Source organism: Mus caroli, unplaced genomic scaffold (genome assembly GCF_900094665.2).
Source record: "Mus caroli unplaced genomic scaffold, CAROLI_EIJ_v1.1 scaffold_14345_1, whole genome shotgun sequence".
Lineage (NCBI taxonomy): Eukaryota > Metazoa > Chordata > Mammalia > Rodentia > Muridae > Mus > Mus caroli.
Window position 1 is genome coordinate 14,526 of NW_018390538.1, and position 20,404 is coordinate 34,929.

Genomic DNA, 20,404 nt, shown 5'->3' on the forward strand with positions numbered 1-20,404 from the left:
TCTGACAGTCCTGCCTAGACTACTCTGGGTTTCTCTACTACAGATTCTGATGTCACAAAGAAGGCTGGGCATTCTTCATTGTCCACATGTGCTTTGCCTGAGCACAGTCCCTGCCTCCTGATAGCAAGCCCTCCCTCTCCCTCCTCCCTCCCCTTCCTCCCTTAGAGGTCTGCCCCACCATCCTCCCATCTCCCTTCCTCTCTCTTCTTTTTCTCCCTTCCCTTATTCCTAAATTCCTTCTTCCTTTCCTTTTCCCATTCTGCTCCTCCTTTCCCCTCACCTCACCCTTCTCCCACTGTTTCTAAATGGGCCACACTATTTTGTTGAAGATGACCTCCATCAAACCTGAGAACCTAGTTCACCTAGTTCTTCAACCTTGCCAGCTGAATTTTCTTTTCCTTAAAGAGAACAACCAGGCCAATTCCATCCTGATGTGTGTTTAAGATTGTACATTTTCCAACCCTTGGCCCTGGACTATGAGAAAGCACTCAAATGTCTGTAGTATGGGAGATAATCAATTACTAAATGCTTTTAACAATATAAACAGTAAACATTGTTATTGCTAATTTTATTACTAGTTTCCAGAGAACTCTGGTGGAGTCAGCTTGTGAGGCAGAAATGACAAAAAGCTGCTCATGAGAAATGAATTTCTAGGACTCTCCTCCTGGAAGTCTGAAAATAGTCAGCTCTCCATTTTGGGTCAGTTTGACAGGCGAAAAGCCTGGAAGCTGTTCTTGAGGATAAGAGTTCCATGGAAATACCCCTCCCGGAGATTTTGCGTTTTCTCCTGACCAATAATAATCAAATTTCCACAGCATTAGTCTAATGTATAGATTCACGTGCACTCTATTTAGTATTACCTTAATGTAATGCCTTTTAAGATTGAATTCTAACATAGCTAAAGCCTTTTCCCAGTGTTCTTAGATTCCAGATAGCAGCAAGGAGTGTAACCTATTCAGTAACTAATTAAGCACTACCATAAAACAATTAAGCACTAGCCATTAATTCAGTTGTCTACAGAAAGTGTCTGAAATTCTCACTGAGATAAAAATTCTTATTACAGACTACATTCCATGCCAAGAGCAAATTAATATACTATACTGATAAATGGGAATTCTCCAGACATAGATAAGAATTAACAAGGCCTAAGAATTCCAAGGTTCATGACACTACTTTATTCCTGAAGCCAGGCAAGAGTTTATACCCCCCTATCCCAATTAACACTAAAGTGTGAATCCGAAGCAGGTGCTAACCTCTAAAGTAAACATAGTCCTTTTGAAGTCACTCCTCTTGCATCTGGAGGGATACTTATCCCTAGCGTAAACATTTATCTGGTTCCTGCAAATTCTTTTTGTAGTCACTCCTCTTGCACCTGGAAAACTTCAATGTACCGTATCTGTTATGTTTTACAATTTATGATATTCGCAGTAATATAATTAGTCTAAGCTCGACCAGAAAATTACATTCAGATTCAACACCTCTCTTGTGTGTGTGTGTGTCTGTCTGTCACTCCGTCCTAAGCTTTGCCCACCTACTCTAGAGAACCGTTTTATGCAGGCACTGGACCCAGAGGGTCTGCGGCAATTAGTCTCTTTTGATTGGGATTAATGACAAGTATTTCATGCAAGTAGTTGTATGCCTATGTCAACAATTTCTGTGTACGCTTTGCCTATTTATATATAGATTCAAAAATATATTGTTTTCTAAACGTTCCTTATTAATCCAGTTATTTGCTTAACATGCATATGTTTGCATGTTTTATTGTTTTGTTTTACTGATTTGCATTTAAGTATTAACTTTCTATGGACGCCTTACTGTTAATAAATTGCAATCTGTAAGAAGCCAAGTCAAATGTTTAAATATTTCTTTTTATTCCTCTGTGCTGGAAAACCATTCCCAGATCCTGGTCAGCAAAGTCTATCGAGGCAGAGCAAGGTAAACCAATGCCAGACACTCCTCTCACTGTCTGTTAAGTCACAGTTGTATTCTTTCTTAACACCACCTCTCCTCTTACAAGTCTGTCTTAACAAAACATCTTCTAACCTGTGTCTCCTTCTATAAAACATCCTCTCAACTGTGTCTACTTCAGCAAATCATGCTGTCACCCATGTGTTGGCCTCAGCCAAACCTTTCATGTGCATCTTCAGTAGCAAAATATCCTTTCACCAGTGTCTGCTTTAACAAAACATCATTTTACCTTTCTCTCCCAGAGAATCACCATATAACGTACCGGAATTTCCAAAGAAATCAGAAATCTCAACTTCATAATAGTTTTGGAGGTAATGAAAAGTCACATTCCTTAATTTGTTTGCTTTTAGTCATGCCTAGATGATATCACAAGAATAATCTCTGAGAAGAGTGAAGGTTTCACCACAATAAATGTTACTAGGAAGTATGATCCTGACAGTGTCAGTATCAGTATTGGCTTGCAGTTGCAACATGAGTCTTTTGCCCCACTCAAGGTCCACCTTTTTTGATAGATTCTTATATTGATTCTTTTTTCTCTAATAGGTTCCCAGAAATGCTTAAGTTGTGAAAGTTTTTGTCCTCTCATAAGCCCATTACTTGTACAATCATTAATAAAAATATTCTACCTATGAGGAAAATTTAAGCAGAGATAGGATAGAAAAGCTGGTGGCATGAGGGGATAAACAAAGCTAAGGATATAATTGAAAAGCCACATGGAAACTTACTGTTTATAATACAAGTGATAAAGTCTCAAAAGACACATTTAACAGGTAGATGGCCTGTATGTCTACATAATACTGATGTTGAAATCCAAGCCCCCCCCCAAAAAAAAATATCCCAATGCCAGGTATGAGATACTGCCATATGAAATTTTGTTCAGGAAGTCCCCAGAAATCTTGAAAATAAAACAGGTTCTTCACACTCTTTCTATTTGCCCACCATGAATATAGGATAAGACCCTGCTACAAAAGACAACCCACATGTTGCTTGCAAAATATAGGGAAATTGAGCTAGAATGGAGCTGAAAACTTCCTTCCACCTAGTTAGTTTCATAGTTCTGGACTTTGCTATACAGTATGCTGGCAGAGTAATGGCATCAACAGACTTACCTAGACATGACCCTTATGATGTACAATACCAATCTGCCAAGAAAGATGTGTCCAGCTACACAATAGTGGCATCACTGTTATAGGGATAGCCAGTGTATCTGTGATTGGATTTGAGGCCAGTTCCACAGGAGGATAGAAAGTGCCTTTGGCCCTAGGGGAGAATTTATTACTGTTGTTTATGCAAAGTCTCAAGGTGTGAAGCTCTCTTCTAAGTATCTATGTTGATATCCATGGTGAAATTCTACTTTAAGATTCATTCAGAGAAGCCTGTTTTGCAATAAACTACAGTGAGGAATAATATGCATAACTGCTCAAAGCATGATAAAAAAAGGTGGCTGAATGGTATTAATGTCTTTTTAAGGCATGAACACTCATGGATCATTCAGAGAAAAAAAAGGAGCAGAAAGTATATAAAATCTGGACCATAAAGAGGAGAGCTATGGAATCTGTTTTCTTCACTACAGGACCGCCAGGGCAGTCACGACTTCCCAACACTTGTGAGTATATGTAAAGTCTACCCATGACTAAAACCTCCCCACAGTAAATCATGGGACAGGGAGGGACCCATTCAACTTTTCCCTCCTTTGCTGAAATATTGGTGGATTATGAGGGAGAGAGAGTCATTACCTTCCATATATCCAGTGAGCCAGATCCAGTGTCCTGCATCTGGCCTCCAAGAAAGAGTTTTGAACTCATGTTCATACTTATAATCCTAGTTAAACTCTAGGATTCTCAAACACAAACAAACAAAACCAATGTCTGAAACAGAACTAGGAGGATGAAAAGGTTTGTAAAATTGGGTGGGAGTCTAGAAGTTCAGGGAGATTATAGTAATCTGAATATCATTTATACATGTACAGAATATCAATGTCACACTTCATGATGGAATTGAATGTCGTTTCATGGTTGCCTCAGGATTCCATACCCAAGAAGGAAGGCTAAAACTAAGCCTAAGGGCAGCAGAACTACTCATTGACAATAGTGATGACCTGGATGCTCATAGCTCTTGTCCATGGAGGAAGAGAATGCAGCAGTGGCCATCTCTTGCTGGAAGTCTAGGGCAACATAGCACAGCTTCTCTCTGATATTAGGAATGATTTTCTTCCCAGCTGTGTTGGTGAACTCTAGCCACACGTGATCATGAACTTCATGTGGTAGGCTGTCAGGTACAGGCCAGCTGGGTCCAGACACGGGATGGCACAAGGAGAGCAGAGCTCTCATAGATGTGCACATTGGGTGTGACCCCATCTCTGGACTCCATCAAAATCCCAGTGGTATGACCAGAGGCATAGAGGAACAGCAAGCCTGGATGGCTACTTACATGGTTGTGGTTTTATAAGTATCAAACATAATGTGTGTCATCTTTTCACAGTTGACCTTAGGGCTCTAGGGAGCATGGTAAGCAGCACAGTGTTCCCTTTGAGGACCAGATGCAGTTTCTTGTAGAATGTTTTGTGCCAGATCTTCTCCATATTGAACCAGTTGGTGACAATGTCATGATCTATGGGGTACTTCAGGATCAGGATGCCTCTCTTGCTCTGGGCCTCAGCACCCATAAAGGTGTCCTCCAGTCTCTTACCTACCGTGATGTCCTGGTGCCTAGGGAAAACCCAGAATGGAGGGGAAGATGGCCCTGGAGCATCATAACCAGAAAACCAGGCCAGAACCATTGTCAACAAGGAAGGCAGTTAAATCATCATCCAGAGAGAACTGGTGGTCAGTGTGGACCTTCAAGAGAGGAGGTGCTAGAAACCTGTGCTAGTGGGAGGTACAGACCAGACAGTCTTTATCCATGTTCTCTTTAGGGGAATCTAGGTTGTTTCTGGTTTCTGGCTCTTGTGAACAGAGCGGCAATGAGCACAGTTGAGCATATATCACTTGAGTAGAATGAAGTATCCTTTGGCTATGTGCCCAGGAGTGGTAAAACTCAATTTTCGGTAGATATTTTCTCATATTCCAGTGAAATGATCACACAGACTTTCATAGTACCTGTATAAGTTTTCACTCCCACCATCAATGAATGTGCCCCTTACTGTATCCCCAGCATGAGCTCTCCCTTGCATTGTTGATCTTAGCCATTCTGATAGGTGTAAAATGAAATCTCAAAGTAGTTCTAATTTGCATTTCCCAGATGGCTAATGATGTTGAACTTTTCTTTAAGTGTTTCTCAACCATTTGAGTTTCTTCATTGGAGAATTCTATTCAGATCTACATCCAATTTTTAAGATGGATGATTTGTTTTGCTTGACACCTTCAGTTCTTTATATAGTTTGCATATTAGTCCTCTATCAGATGTGGAGTTGGTGAAAATATTTTCCAATTCTGTAGGCTGCCTCCTTGATGGAGTGATAGTGACCTTTGCCTTACACAAGCCCTTTTGTTTCATGAGGTACCATTTATTAGTTGTTTTTGTTTTTGTTTTAAATCTCACTTCCTGACTTAAAGGTGCTCTGTTTAGAAAGTCTTCTGTGCCAATGAGTTCAAGGCTATTTACCACTTTCTCTTTTGTCACATCAGTGTCTCTGGTTTTATGTTTAGGTCTTTGATTTTCGTGTGTGTGTGTGTGTGTGTGTGTGTGTGCGTGTGTGTGTGTTTTGTTTGTTTGTTTGTTTTGTGCCGGATGCTAAGTGGATCTACTTGCATTTCTTTGACCAGCACCATTTGCCAGAGTTGTTCTTTTTGCATCGTGTATTGTATTTCTGACTTTTTTTTATCAAAAAGAAGGTGCCCATAATTGTAACGATTTCTCTATGTCTACAATTATGTTACATGTTCAATAAATCTGTCTGGTTTTGTGTCAATATAATTTTGCTTTTATTATTCTAGATGCAAAACCAGAATCCATATGTCTTCAGTATGCAAGAAATTCTTCCTCTGTATTATAACTTGAAATCAGGGATTGTGATACCTCCAGCAGTTCTTTTGTTGTTTGGAATTGTTTTAGCTCTATTGGAATTTTGGTGTTTCCATTTGAAGATGAGATTTGTACTTCCAATATCTGTGAAAATTTTGTGTTGGAATTTTGATGTGAAATCTACACTGAATCTGTAGATTGCTTTGGCAGGATGTTAATTTTTAGTATGCTATTTTTTTTGATCCACGAATATGGGAGATCTTATCATATTATGATATCTTCTTCAATTTCATTCTAGTTGTCCTTAAAACACATGTGGTCTGTATCTATAATAATTGTCTATTTCTTTTAGATATTTCCAATTTGGTGGAGTCCAGATTTTTCAAATATATTCTTACGGTTATTTGGATTTTCTCAGTGTCTGTTCGATTTATTTCATTTTGATGTACTCTCTGCCTGTTTGTTAGTTATTTTGGATAAAGATTTGTTGATATTACTGATTTTCTAAATGAACACTTTGTTTCATTGATTCTTTCTATTGTGCTCTTTCCTTAAACATAAATGATTTTGAAAGATCCTGTCAGAATGTAAAAGGTCACAGAAGCCCTGAAATTGGCAAAATAGATTTTATTGTTAGTAGAAGTAGCTTCACTGATTTAGAAAAATAGAGGTGCAGAATGCTCTGGCCGCTCCTTGAACCCGTGTGTCTGCCAATGTTCTGACCAGGTGTGTGCCCATTGCTGCACCTCACTGCCAGGTGTTTGTGATATTGGTTGCTGGGAAAGAGTTGGGAAATCTCCCCAGCAACCATAGTCGGAGCCAATCCGGAGTGCTGCTCCTTCATTGGACTCTTTCCTTGTTTTCCTCCCATACCCATTTCTTGAGGAATCAATCATTTTAGAATAGACACTGTTTAGATCTGGAAATCCCCTACCCCCCCATTCTCTTTTCCCCCCTGAGGGCCTCTAAACACTGTGTCTTCTTTCCCCTCGAGGTCTACTCCTCTACCCCTGGGTGGGGTATGAGTTGTCCCCAGAGCTCTGGCTTTCCCNGAATAAAGCCTCATGTGGTTTGCATCAAGTTTTGTCTATTGTGAGTTCTTGGGTGTCCACTATTGTCCTGAGGCCTGAGCGAGGGGCTCCTCTCAGAGTCTTTCAATTTCAACCTGAATTTGATTATGTCTAACCATCTAATCTTTTGTTTTGTTTTGTTTTGTTATTACAAATTTTTATTTGATATTTTTTCATTTTTATTTCAAATGCTATCCTGAAAGTCCCCTATACCCTCCCCCTGCCCTGCTCTCCAACCCACCCACTCCCACTTCCTGGCCCTAGTATTCCCCTGTACTGGGGCATATACTCTTTGCAAGACCAAGGACCTCTCCTCCCAATGATAGCCTACTAGGCCATCTTCTGCTGCATATGCAGCTAGAGACACAAGCTCAGGGGGTACTGGTTAGTTCATATGGCTGTTCCTCCAATAGGATTACAGACCCCTTCAGCTCCTTCGGTACTTTCTCTAGCTCCTCCACTAAGGGCCCTGTGTTCCATCCAATAGATGACTCTAAGCATCCACTTCTATATTTGCCAGGTACTGGCATAATCTCACAAGAGACAGCCACATCAGGGTCATGTCAGCAAAATCTTGCTGGCATTTTCAATAGGGTCTGTGTTCAGTAGCTGAATATGTTATGGATCCCCAGGTGGGACAGACTCTGATGGTCCTTCCTTCCATCTCAGCTCCAAACTTTATCTCTGTAATACCTTCCATGGGTATTTTGTTCCCCATTCTAAGGAGTGACGAAGTATCCATACTTTGGTCTTCCTTGGTCTTGAGTTTCAGGTGTTTTGCAAATTGTATCCTGGGTATTCTAAGTATCTGGGATAATATCCACTAATCAGTGAGTGCATATCATGTGAGTTCTTTTGTGATTGGGTTCTCAGACTCAGGATGTTATCCTCCAGATCCATCCATTTGCCTAAGAATTTTATAAATTTGTTGTTTTTAATAGCTGAGTAGTACTCCATTGTGTAAATGTACCATATTATCTGTATCCATTCCTCTCGGTTCTTTCCAGCTTCTGGCTATTATAAATAAGGCTGCGATGAATATAGTGGACCATGTGTTCTTATTACCACTTGGAACATCTTCTGAGTTTATGCCCAGGAGAGGGATTGCTGGATCTTGTGGTAGTACTATGCCCAATTGTCTGAGGAACTGCCACACTGATTTCCAGAGTGGTTATACCAGTTTGCAATCTCACCAGCAATGGAGGAGTGTTCCTCTCTCCACATCCTCGCCAACATCTGCTGTCAACTGAATTTTTGATCTTAGACATTCTGATTAATGTGAGGTTGAATCTCAGGGTTGTTTTGATTTGCATTTTCCTGATCATTAAGGATGCTGTACATTTTTTTTCAGGTGATTCTCAGCGATTTGTTATTCCTCAGTTGAGAATTCTTTGTTTAGGTATGTGCCCCATTTTTTATTGGAGATATTTGATTTCTCTGGAGTCCATCTTTTTGAGATATGAGACCCTATCAGATTTATGGTTGGTAAAGATCCTTTTCCAATCTGTTGTCAGCCTTTTTGTCTTATTGGTAGTGTCTTTTTTCTTATAGAAGCTTTGCAATTTTATGAGGTCCCATTTGGGGATTCTTGAACTTTTTTTTTCTTTTCTTTTTTTATTGGANATTTTCTTCATTTACATTGCAAATGCTATCCCAAAAGTCCCCTATACCCTCCCCCTGCCCTGCTCCCCTACACCCTCACTCCCACTTCTTGGCCCTGGCTTTCCCCTGTACTGGAGCATATAAAGTTTGCTAGACCAAGGGACCTGTCTTCCCAATTATGGACGACTAGGCCATCTTCTGCTACATATGCAGCTACAGAAAGGAGTTCTGGGGGTACTGATTAGTTCATCTTGTTGTTCTACCTATAGGGTTGCAGACCCCTTCAACTCTTGGGTACTTTCTCTAGCTCTGATACTGGGGGCCCTGTGTTCCATCCAATAAATGACTTTGAGCATCCACTTCTGTATTTGCCAGGCACTGGCAAAGCCTCACAGGAGACAGCTATATCAGGGTCCTTTCAGCAAAATCTTACTGGCATATGCAATAGTGTCTGCATTTGGTGGCTGATTATGGGATCAACCCCTGGGTGGGGCAGTCTCTTGATGGTCCATCCTAGCTCTATACTTTCTCTCTGCAACTCCTTCCATGGATATTTTATTCCCTATTCTAGAGAGGAATGAAGTATTGACGAGTTGGTCTTCCTTCTTGATTTTCTTGTGTTTTGGAAGTTCTATCTTGTGTATTCTAGGTTTCTGGACTAATATCCACTTATCAGTGTGTGCATATCTAGTGACTTCTTTTGTGATTGGGTTGCCTCACTCAGGATGATATCCTCCAGATATGACCAGTTACCCAAGAATTTCATAAATTCATTGTTTTTTTTGAATATTTTTATTAGGCATTTTCCTCATTTACATTTCCAATGCTATCCCAAAAGTCCCCCATACCCTACCCCCCAAACCCCTACCCACCCACTCCCACTTTTTGGCCCTGGCATTCCCCTGTACTGAGGCATATATAGTTTGCACGACCAATAGGCCTCTCTTTCCACTGATGGCCTACTACACCATCTTTTGATACATATGCAGATAGAGACAAGAGCTCCTGGGGACTGGTTAGTTCATATTGTTGTTCCAACTATAGGGTTGCAGATCCCTTTAGCTCTTTGGGTATTTTCTCTAGCTCCTCCATTGGGGGCCCTGTGATCCATCCAATAGTTGACTGTGAGCATCCACTTCTCTGTTTGCCAGGCCCCGGCATAGTCTCACAAGAGAGAGCTATATCAGGGTGCTTTTAGCAAATCTTGCTGATGTATGTGATGGTGTCATCGTTTGGAGGCTGATTATGGGATAGACCCCCAGGTTCGGGAGTCTCTAGATGGTCCATCCTTTCGTCTCAGCTCCAAACTTTGTCTCTGAAACTCCTTCCATGGGTGTTTTGTTCCAAATTCTAAGAAGGGGCAAAGTGACCACACTTTGGTCTTTGTTCTTCTTGAGTTTCATGCATTTTGCAACTGCTAACTTGGGTATTCTAAGTTTCTGGGTTAATATCCACTGATCAGTGAGTACATATCATGTGAGTTGTTTTGTGATTGGGTTACCTTGCTCAGGATGATACCGTCTAGGTCCATCCATTTGCCTAGGAATTTCGTAATTTCATTCTTTTTTAATGGCATAGTAGTAATCCACTGTGTAAGTGTACCACATTTTCTGTATCCATTCCTCTGTTGAGGGGCATCTGGGTTCTTTCCTGCTTCTTGCTATTATAAATAAGGCTGCTATTATCGTAGTGGAGCATGTGTCCTTATGACCAGTTGGAACAACTGCTGGATATATGCCCAGGAGATGGCTACAAGTCTCAGAAACTGGTTGTTGGGCTTAATGTAGATCTGGCAAATTGGTCAAGGGCATGGATGTGGTACCTTTGACAAGGATGAGGAATATTTTGTTATTAATGACTTAGTGGAGGTGATACAGAAGATACCCATGTTTGGTTGGAGTTAAGGAAAATCATGGGTGAAGACACATTTCTGTGAGACTAGGCTGGGTATATGGAACCAATTCAAGACAGGGGTAGCAAGTGGCATGTTGGTGTTGGGAAAGAAAGAAATTATGGATTGTTGTAGGTATGAACATTTCTTATGGAAACAGAAAATTTTCTTATAGCTACATATCAGGCAACAGAAGGAAAACTGGGACTGAATAACAGAGCATGGGGCTCATGAAAACAATGGAGAAGGATGTGATCAGTCTGAATATGGAGTAGGTAGTTTCTAGTCACATGGAAACACAGAAGCTAGACCCTGGAAGAGAATGTTGGAATGGCATGATAGAGGCAGGGAAGAATCTGTCTGTGAATAGTTAGAGGTAAATTAAGTACTTGAAGAAGCCTAGGGCTTGGCTGCAACAGAGGCAGCATTGGTCAGAGTATTCAGGATGAAATATGTGAACCATTCAGAAGCCTAGATGTCAGTTGCTGCCCAGGTAGGAATGGACAGAATAGTCCAAGACTCTGATAGAGGAATCATGGCTAGATATGCCAAGTGAGGAGAAGGCTTGGGTGCTGAGGTCTGTCAGGGGTACTCAACAGGATAGAACCTGGAAGAGGATAAGGGAAGTTGGGGTATGAACTGGAGTGGTGGAGGCAAGTGCAAAACAGCCCTGACGGAGGTTGCAGATAGGGCTATCCTGGCTGAATCCTAAAGTTTATCTGAGGTGCAAGCAGTGGTGGTTGGATTAAGTCAGGGCAAAACATGTGGGATTCTCTGGAAACCTAAATATATGCTGCAGCTCAGACAAGATGACCAGACTAGTCCAGGGTTCTAGTTATGGGACCAGGGCTAGATCTGACAGGTTAACAAAATGCTTCAGTGGGCAAGTCAATAGAACCAACCAGACTCAACTATGAATGCCTTGGGAGTTGAGTACCTAGTGGGGTTGTAGAGGCATCCGAGAAGGGACATGTGGATTTTTGCAGTAAAGGCTGGTGATCAGGTCTTGACAGCTAGGCCTGGGCAGGGGATGTGGGAACCATGGTAGACTATGGTGAATGATGTGGGGAGTCTTTGTAACTAATGGGTTGGTGGAAGCAGGGCAGAAGGGACATCAGAGTGGTTGTAGGTGGGGTCTCCAGGAAGAATTCTATAATATAAATGTAGCTAGCACTGGTGATGGGTGTTTAGCCTAGGCTATGGCAGGGCATGTAGGACACAGGCTAGACCATAGAGGAAGGTATGGTAACCCTTGTAGCCACCTTGTTAGGTAGAGTTCACATAGAAGGGATAAGGCTAGACTAAACAGGAGAATGTGGGAAGTCCAGGTAGAGAGTGGCATGTTGAAGGTAGTACAAAGTGTGTGGGGGGGGATGGATAGTTGCAGGTATGGTTCTTAGGCAGCTGTCCTTTGACTGAAGTACCGATAGGGATGAGTAGCCTAGATTGTGGCATAGGGTGTGATTCCAATTCTAGATTGTTGAGGAGGACATGGTGAGCTTTTAACTCACCTGGGATGATAGGAGTCACACAGAAGATATTAGGCTAGACCCTACATGGGTATGTGTAAAGTATAGGGACATAGGAACATGTTAGTGATGGCTCAGATATGGTCAGGGGGCTGTTGCAGATATGTTGATTCCGAGTGGAATCATAGAGCTTCACTACAGCATAGGCAACATGGGGCAGACTAGACACACTGTTGAAAACATCAGGATTCTGGGTTCTGGGTGGGTTGATGGGCTACACCAAAGTTATCAGACTACATCTGGGAGGAGGATGTTGGATGTCTGTGTACTGAGTGTCATGATGGAAACGGAGCAGATTGTGACTGCTGACTTCCTGGCAGAAGCATAGGTCTTGGCTGCAACCTCGGTCGTGTTGGTCAGAATACCCAGGGACAATTATGTGGACCCTGCAGAAGCCTAGATGTGTGAAGATGACTACACTATGTTGGCAAGATTTGTTCATGGTCTTGGTTGTCTGAGGAAGACTAGATCTTGTAGGTCCGGAAGAGGCTTGGATTGTTGTGGTTAGGACTCTCTACAACATTAGGACTTGGAAGAGAACATGGGAAGTGTGGTTACGAACTAGAGTGGCCAAGGTGATGCAAAAGGGAACTGTGGATGGTTTCAATAAGGGCTGGTTTTGGAGGAAACCTAGAACTTGGATTCATCATGGGCAAGGGTGGTGAGACTCAGTTATGGCACAGTTTATGGGGGCACAGGCTAGAGCCTGGAGGAGTTTTGGAGAGTTTGAATACAAAGAGGGGTGGTAAAGACAACACAAATGGTCTGTGAGTGGTAGAAGTTATCGTGGTCCAAGCAGAAGCCTAAAGCTTGGTTATAACACAAGCTGTGTTCAGACAAGGTTGTCATAGGTTTGTGATCCTAGGCTAGTCTCATGTGAAGAACTTAGGAAGTCTGGGTACTAAATATGTTAATGAAAGTTACACAGAAAGTGTCTAGCTAGACTCTGGGGGAGTATCTGTGATGTCTGGGGAAAGAGTGGCATGAGGGAGGCAGAGCAGTGGAGGCATACATTTTTTGCAACCTACTTTTAGTAAGGGTTCAGCCTCTTCTCTAATTCACCATTCAGCAGAGTTAGTAGAAGAGAAAAGTTATTAGAAGAGGAGGGGTAGTGTACATGATTAGCAATAGTTCTTTGGAGGTGAGCTTTTCTTTGGCAGCAGTTTAGTTCCCTAGCAAACACCAAATACAAATCATCAGTATCAGACCAGTCCTCTAGGCAGGTAGACAATAGGCACAAACCAGCAGCTATAGTCCAGACCTTTTAGCAATCAGACAACAGGCAGCTGTAGTTCAGTCCTAAAGAAACCACCAGGCTCACCAACAGGCTTAAAGTGAGGATGTAGAAGTGGCAAGCTGCTGCAGGAAACTCAGGAACAGTTCTCAGACTTTAGTATCTCAGTGGCAGTATTATCACAAGTTGAGCTCATCAATTCTATGTAAGGTGAACCAATACATGTGTGTCTTTAGCAAAGAATAATGAGGCAGAGCAAACCAAAACAAAGCTGAGTTCTCATCTCCCACTTTCTGTAGGGTCAAATTTATACTCCTTCATAAAATGCTTTCATGAAACTGCTGTATCCAAATATCTGTGGGGAGCAGGTGTGGCAGCAGTCTCAAGAAGGCGCCAGAGACTGCAGCTAAGTCGTATGACTTGCACCTTACTTCCTCATATAAACCACAAATATTGTGAGAGCTGCGCAGGTGTACCAGGTTACTGGCGAAGCCATTTTGATGGAGATATGCCCCTGCTGCCCTGATTAGCTGAAGCTGCGTACATGGTGAGGTGATGTGGCCTGCTGTGAGTGGATGGGAACTGATAGTATATAAGAGTGAGAAGCCCAGGGCTCGGGATCTTTCACCTACACAGTCAATGCTCTCCCAATAAACGTGTGCAGAAGGATCCTATTGTGGTGTCTTTCTTGCTGGCGAGTCAGGCGTCCCACAAATATCCTTTTACCTGTGTCTGCTTCAGGAAAACAGTCTTTCATGTGTTTGCTTTAGCAAAACATGCTTTCACCTTTGTGTCCCAGCTAAACATCATTTGGCATAACTAAATTTCCAAAGAACTAGAAGTTTCCACTTTGGGGCAGAAAGTGTCTCAGTGTAATTGGAGGTATGGAAGGTATAGAGCTTGGCTGCCTCAAAATCCAGGAGTTGTCACACTAGGCTATGACAATGGATGTGTGACATTGGCTAGATCTAATGGTGTTCAGAATATTGTGGATACTAGAGTCAAGAGAACTCACTGGGATCAACTCTGGATGAGGACTTGGGAAGTCTGAGTAACTACTGGTGTGGTGGATCCTCCTCCAAAGAGTCCTGTGAATGATTGCATGTAGAGCAGTTCATGGTAGAGGCCTAGAGCTTGGCTGTATGGCAATAATGTGTGGATAGGGTATGATGGAGCTAGGGATGTAGAACCCATAATAGAATATGGACATTAGCACAGTGAGTCTGTGTATATAGTAGGATGATGGAAACATTGTAGAAGGTGTCTATGAGTAGATGCAGATAGAATAAGTCCTGGTAGAATCTGAGAGATGGGCTGCATCATGCTCAGCATTGATCAGAGTCCTAAGGGGTAAATTATAGGGACCCTGCCGAAACCTAGAGGTCAGGTGTTCCCCAGACTTGGAGAGCCAGATTAGTTCATGGCCCTGGTTATGGGATCAAGGTTAGATCCAGTGGTAGAGAAAAGGCTTTGGTGTTGAAGTTATGGCTACTTGCCACATTAGAACCTGGAAGAAGACATGGGAAGTTGGGGTAACTACTGGAGTGGTGGAGGCAAGGCAAAGAGCACCTAGAGAGTATTTCAGGAAGTGCCACCCTGGCTAAAGACCAGAGCTTGTCTGAGGCACAGGCTATGGTGGACTAAGCCAGCACAAGGTTTAAGGAAATGGCTTTAATGGGGAAGTCCATGAAACTAACAAGGCTTCACAAGGAGGAGAACTTGGAATTCTGAATACCCAGTGGTGTGGTTGAAGCATACCAGAAGGATGGTTGCAGTAAGAGTTGGTTCTGGTGGAGACCTAGAACTTGCCTTAAACACTGGCAAGGGTGATTAGATAAGAGTTTGGCAGGGTTTGTGGGAACCAGGCAAGATGTTGGAGGAAGTCTTTGGGACAGTAAATAAATAGCAAGATAGTAGAAGCGTCACAAGAGTGACCTGTGAGTGGTTGCAGTTAGTGGGGTCCAGACAGAAGCCTTGGACTTGGATGAAACATAGGCTTTGCTTAGACTAGGGTGTGGCAGAACCTGTGCTTCTCAGGCTAATCCCAGGAAGCAGATTTGGGGAGTTTTGGTACTGAATATGTTAAAGAGGATGACACAGAAAGCTAGATCTTCTGTTATTATGCTTTGAAGGGCTGGATTCGTGGAAAGCTAATGTGTGAATTTGTTTCTGTTGTGGAATATTTTGGTTTATCCATCTACGGTAATTGAAAGTTTGGCTGGGTATTAGCCTGGGCTGGCATTTGTGTTCTCTTAGTGTCTGTATAACATCTGTTCAGGATCTTCTGGCTTTCATAATCTCTGGTGAAAAATCTGGTGTAATTCTGATAGGCTTGCCTTTATATGTTACTTGACCTTTTTCCATTGTTTCTTTTAATATTAATATTTAATATTAATAATGTGGCTCAGAGATAAACAAAGAATTCTCATCTGAGGAATACCGAATAGCTGAGAAGCACCTGAAAAAATGTTCAACATCCTTAATCATCAGGGAAATGCAAATCAAAACAACCCTGAGATTCCACCTCACACCAGTCAGAATAGTTAAGATCAAAAATTCAGGTGACAGCAGATGCTGGCGAGGATGTGGAGAAAGAAAAACACTTCTCCATTGTTGGTGGGATTACAAGCTTGTACAACCACTCTAGAAATCAGTCAGGCGGTTCCTCAGAAAATTGGACATAGTACTACCGGAGGATCCCGCAATACCTCTCCTGGGAAGATGTTCCAACTGGTAAGAAGGACACATGCTCCACTATGTTCATAGCAGCCTTATTTATAATAGCCAAAAACTGGAAAGAACCCAAATGATATGTACTCTCTGATAAGTGGATATTAGCCCAGAAACTTAGAATACCCAAGATATAAGATACAATTTGTGAAACACATGAAACTCAAGAAGAATAAAGACCAAAGTGTGGAAAGTTTCCCCTTCATAGAATTGGGAACAAAATACCCATGGAAGGAGTTACAGAGACAAAGTTTGGAGCTGAGACAAAATGATGGACCATCTTGAGACTGCCGTATCCAGAGATGCATCCCATAATCAGCTTCCAAATGCTGACACCATTGCATACACTAGCAAGATTTTGCCAAAAGGACACTGATATAGCTGTCTCTTGTAAGACTATGTCGGGGTCTAGCAAACACAGAATTGGATGCTCACAGTCATCTATTGGATCCATTACAAGTCCCCCAACGGAGGAGCTAGAGAAAGTACCCAAGGAGCTAAAGGGATCTGCAACCCTATTGGTAGAACAACATTATGAACTAACCAGTACCCCAGAGCTCTTGACTCTATCTGCATATGTATCAAAAGATGGCCTACTTGGCAATCAGTGGTAAGAGAGGCCTATTGGTCGTGCAAACTTTATATGCCTCAGTACAGGGGAACACCAGGGCCAAGAAGTGGGAGTGGGTGGGTGGGGGAGTGGGTGGGCGAGCATGTGGGGGACTTTTGGGATAGCATTGGAAATGTAAATGAAATAAATAGCTAATTTTAAAAAAAGAAGAGAAAAAAAAGAATATAAAAGAATGCTATGAAAAAAACGCTAGATCTTGTGCTTTTCGGAATGATTTGGAAAAGGAAGTCAAGAAAACTCATCAGGCTTGACACTGGATGAAGTTTTGGGAAATCTGGGTGTTACTGGTGTGGTGGAGCATGCTAAAAAGAGACCTATGGAAGTTTCCATGTATGGCCGTTCCTCTGTCAAAGGTCTAGAGTTTGGCTGTGTGGCAGTTGGGTCTGCTCAGAACAGGCTAAGACATTGGATGTGGGACCCATAATAGACCACAGAGAGTGACATGGAGAGTCTGTGGTCCTTGTAGAAGTGGAAGACAGTTCAGAAGGAACATGTGAGTGGTTTAGTAGAGGGTTGAAACCTAAAGTTTAACTGAAGAACAAGTGATGGTGCCCAGCCTAGGCCATGACACAGGATATGGAACCCAGGCTACACCCTGGAGTTTGGTCACTGGTTTGATGGGGTGGGGCATATAGAAGGGATAAGGCTAGACCCAACACTGAGATGTGGTAAATCCTTGTACAGAGTGGTCTGTTGTAGCCTGTGTGTGGTTACTGGTTGGATATCCAGACAGAAACCTATAGCTTGACTGTAAGGCAGGTATTGATGGTGGTTAGCCTAGGCTGTATCATTTATGTTAGACTTTGGAACAGTACTTAGTTATTGCACAGGTTGCTGGATCTATATAAATACGATAATGCTAGTCCCTGTAGGAGGATGTGAGAATTCTGTGTACTGAGTGTCATGTTGGAGGTCATGAAAAAAATAGATTATGGATTATTGCATGTATAACAAGTCCTGGTGGAAGCATGGAGTTTGGTTACAGATAAGGGGCATTAGGGTACAATAGACCTGGGCAAATACTGTGAAGCTCATGTTAGACACTGGAAGAAGAACTGGGAAGTCTGGGCAATGAGTGGCATGTTGAGGGGCATGGTAGAAGGTGTCTGGGGGTGCTTGCCTGTAGGGTAGGTCTTGGAAAAAGCCTAAATCTTGCAGTATTAGTCAAAATCCTCAGGAAAAATTATGTATATCCTGCTGAAGCCTAATATTTAGCTGCTGTGCAGGGAAATTTTGACAGACTAGTCCATGTCCCTAGTTGTAGGATCAAGGCTAGATCTGGTAGTAGGTAAAAGGCTTGGATGTTAAGGATAGGGCTACTGACCATATTAGGACCTGGAAGAGGACATAGAAAGTAGGGGTACCAACTGTAGTGGTGAAGGCAAATGCAAGTCAGACCTGAAGGAGGTTGAAGGTGCACCCATCCTGGCTGAAATCTAAAGATTACCTGATGTGGGAAGCCGTGATAACATTTGCCGTCACTAGATGGTGCTAAAACTCCATTGTGCGCATGTGCAGGAGCAAAAGGCCCACCAAAGTCACCAGTCCACTTCCCAAGACACAAGTCCATCCCCTGGGGCATTAACCAATCCCTGGGATGTATGAGACCCTGGGTGATGCTATCAGCCTTAGTTAAGACAGGTCACATTAGGGTATTTAAGCCTCACACGTTTCTGAGCCTTCTTTGTTCTACCTCACGATTATGAATAAAGTGTAACCACAGAAAGGTCTTGTGTTCTGTGCATGTTTTTCGCGGGCGAGAAACAAAAGCGCAGGACATATTGGTGCTGAAATCTCGGGAAAAAACACCTACCCATCGCGCAGCGCCAGAGGAGAACCCCCTGATCAAGCTGGGAAGACTGGAACCATGGTGGAAGGTAAGCTCCAAGAGACATGCTTGGCTTTAATCTCTCTAATCCCTACCCTTAAGGCAGCAAAGCTTTTGTTCTTGTCCTGGCTGTGTTAACCCTATACCTCCCGGTGTTATCTTACGTTCACCAGAGGTGGTGCTGAATTTTGACTGCTGCTAGGCACTGTTAGACAGACGTACATGAGCCGCAGTGCTTGTCCTGTACTTAAGCCTCTCCTGTACATAAAGGAGCAGTATGGGAACTTCACATTCTGTGATCACAGCGCTGCAGTCTGTCTTAAAGCAGTGTGAGATAAAAATCTCTACAAGAACCTTACAGACATTCATCAAGGAAATTGACCGTATAGCACCTTGGTACGCGTGTTCAGGGTCATTAACCCCTACCTCTTGGGAGAAATTAAAGGGAGACCTAGTTAAGGAACAACAGAATGGGAAATTAAAGATAGGGACCATGGCATTATGGAAACTGGTGAAATCGTGCCTGGAGGATGAGAGGTGTCGTCCAGAAATAATAACAGTACAAGGGATATTAGAAGAATTATAAGACAGTATGCCAGAAATGGAGCAGGACCATAGGTTAAGAGCTCAACAAAGGAAATGTGCACATGAAAAGCAAAGCCCTTCCAAAGACCTTGGATCCGAGGAAGTGAAAGATTTGGGAATAAATTCCCAGGGAGAGAAAAAAGATAAGGAGAAAGTTCAGGAAAAGAAAAGCCTTTATCCGGTAAAGGAACTAGAGGCTTTGAAGCTTGATAGATTAAAAACAGAAGAGCTTAGCTCCTCTGAGGAAGAGGAGTTAGAATGTGAGGCAGCTCACTATAAAAAAGAAAGATACCATCCAGATGAAAGGCGAGTGAAAAAATCAGAGAAAAAATTAAAAGTTACTGGGGACACAGAGCAGGCCGCCTCTAGGCCTTCTGGTCTCAATACTTCTTCACCTTATGTGGAGAATTTTTCTGATTCTTTTCTCTCTAGGGAGGAAAAGAAAAAACTATATCAGACATTCCCTGTCTTTGAAGTTGCTGATGGAGGACGCGTACACGCACCTGTGGAGTATATTCAGATAAAAGAACTTGCTGAGTCTGTACGTAATTACGGAGTTAGTGCCAATTTTACCATATCTCAAGTTGAAAGATTTATGATCTTGGCCATGACTCCAGGAGACTGGCAGACAACAGTGAAGGCTGCACTCCCTAATATGGGGCAGTACATGGAATGGAAGGCGCTGTGGTATGATGCTTCTCAGGCGCAGGCAAAAGTTAATGCCACTGCTGAAGGTGATCAGAGAAATTGGACATTTGAATTGTTAACAGGACAAGGGCAGTATGTTAATAATCAGCCGAATTATGATTGGGGAGCATACAATCAAATCTCCGCTGCTGCCATTAAGGCGTGGAAAGCACCTTCCAGAAAGGGAGAGGCTGGAGGATACTTGACAAAACTCATACAAAATCCCCAGGTGTCATTCTCAGACTTTGTAGCTAGGATGACAGAGGTAGCAGGCAGAATCTTTGGAGACCCTGAACAGGCAATGCCTTTAGTGGAACAGTTGATTTATGAGCAATCCACACAGGAATGCAGAGCAGCGATTACACCCAGAAAGAGTAAAGGACTGCAGGACTGGTTAAGGGTATGTCGTGAGCTTGGAGGCCCCTTAACTAATGCAGGGCTAGCAGCTGCCATCCTACAGAGCCAAAGGTGTTCAGATACCAGTAATCACAAAGTCTGCTATAACTGTGGCAAACCAGGACAAATAAGAAGGGACTGCCAGGCCCCCGTAAAAAAGAAAGTGCTAGTACCGTGTACTAGGTGTGGGAAAGGCTATCATCAAGCCAGTGAATGTCGTTCAATTAGAGACATCAAAGGCAGACTTATTCAGTCTGGACCTCCTCAGGCGAAAGAAGTGAAGACAATTC

At 42.6% G+C, this 20,404-nt stretch overlaps 1 pseudogene; it reads right to left on the reverse strand.

The window, feature by feature from the left end:
- Positions 1–3,919: 3,919 nt before the first annotated feature.
- Positions 3,920–4,747, reverse strand: LOC110288699 (annotated as a pseudogene).
- Positions 4,748–20,404: the final 15,657 nt, after the last annotated feature.